Here is a 2,030-nt window from a genome sequence, read left to right on the forward strand (position 1 = left end):
GCTCCTATTGGCTAGCGCTCCAACACATTGTACGTGATAGGCTAAGGGGCGGGACATCTCTAAGCGGTTAAAAATGTTCTCTGCGACCGGCAAGGAAAAGCACGCAGATGGTAGCCTAGGCGGTATTTCATCAGCAAATAAAATCTGTGTCTGTTCATCTGCTACCATCATGATTCTCTAATGTTCACCTTCTGACAGGACCGCATTGAGTGGATTTAAATATATGAATAAATACTTTTTCGAAACCATGTAAATACCCGTCAACAAGCAGAATTTATCGCTTTTGAAAAATAGCTTGTAAAATCGGTTATGGACGAAAATCTGTTGCGAAAAAACAGGCTTTTCCTCATTGATGTTCATTCAGTGTTAAAGATGAGAAGAGATGTGAACAAGGCATGACTGTATTAGTCCTCCAGGTGGATCATCTGTATGTATGTGTGTGTTTCTGCTCTGCATACATACAGTATTTCCAAAATCTGGATTACTTGAGGTTAACATCACCTTTTTAAGTTTGTGTTGTGTCCATTCTGATTCCACAGGTTTGAATTGAAGCTATCTCTTTTACTTTTTAAAACAAGCCTGTCACCGAATCTTCTAAATAACAACGCAGTGCAAGAAAGTCACCAAACGGCTCTCTTTTATTCTACATTAGTTGAAAATATTGGTAAAAATGACCTCCCTCGACTCTGAAAAGTCAGTCCCCTTTAGTCCAAACCCAGTGCAGTTGTTCTCTTAACCCTGACCCTGAAGATATCGACCAGTGGAACAAAGTGATTGAACAGCTTGGAACGCCGTCTATGGAGTTCCTGATGAAGCTCAACCAATCGGTGAGGACCTACGTGGAGAACAGACCTCGATATGCAGGCTACAGCTTCGAGAAGCTCTTCCCCGACGTGCTGTTTCCTGCAGACTCTGAACACAACAAACTGAAAGGTAAGCATGAGGCTGTCTCGCTATTAACCATCGTGCATCCTTTAAAACATAGTTTACACCAGGGTTGTGTAAGTACAGTACTTTTACCACTCTCAAATACTTCTGATTGGCTGTGAAGGTATATTTAGGTGCAATTAGTTGCTCTTAAAAATATATAGACATATCAATATTTTCCTTTTTTTCCCCTTTCGTTTTTTCAATCAATTACGTTTATTATTATTAATTTTATAGTTTATTATATATATTTAATTTTACTGAGACACTAAGGGATAAATACCCTTCTTTCAATATTTCAATGTTTTACATAATTTTCCATTTTACCCAAAAAGTTATATAATAATATTAAATATTTTGCATTTGATTTATTTTCTTTTAAATTCAATCGATAAATGAATCAATACAATTTACATCATTTTAATGTCCTTCCAAAAACAAAAGTGCTTAATAATAATTCAACACATACTGTAGTTAAACTCAGGAAGTGGCAGGTAGTTGTTCCATAGGACAAACATAGGAAAATGTCTCAAATGTTGGTTTTATGCTGCAATGGCTCATGGTTTTAACGGGCATCAATGGGGACATTATTGTCTTTAAACTGTCAGGGAATAATTCTGTATACAGGTTTGCCTTTTGCCCTCTGACGCAGATGCCCAAGCATTTTGTTGATGTTACCAGTTTATGACCGGGCTACTCTCGGTCAAAGATAGTTATTGTTGTGGGACAACTGGAACACATCCTTCTCGGGTTGTAGATGACCCCGAGCCATAAGCGATAAGAAATGTGATTCAGTGTCCTCAGCTGTTTAGTCTATCTATTGAAGAATGTTGATTATTACACTCTGAACTATTAAAACCTGGAGCTACAGGAGGGGTCTTCAGAGTTACTCTGAAGACCCCTCCTGTAGCTCCAGGTTTTAATAGTTCAGAGTGTAATAATCAACATTCTTCAATAGATAGACTAAACAGCTGAGGACACTGAATCNTGAGACGTTGAAATCTCGTGGGACAAAGACTTGAGAGCGAGGCGCGGCGAGGCGGCGCAGTTTCTCTCCACTGGCTGCGGAAGCGAAATGCTTGATGGGAAACGACTCGTTGGTA

Source organism: Notothenia coriiceps, unplaced genomic scaffold (assembly GCF_000735185.1).
Source record: "Notothenia coriiceps isolate Sejong01 unplaced genomic scaffold, NC01 NC01_scaffold00019001, whole genome shotgun sequence".
NCBI lineage: Eukaryota > Metazoa > Chordata > Actinopteri > Perciformes > Nototheniidae > Notothenia > Notothenia coriiceps.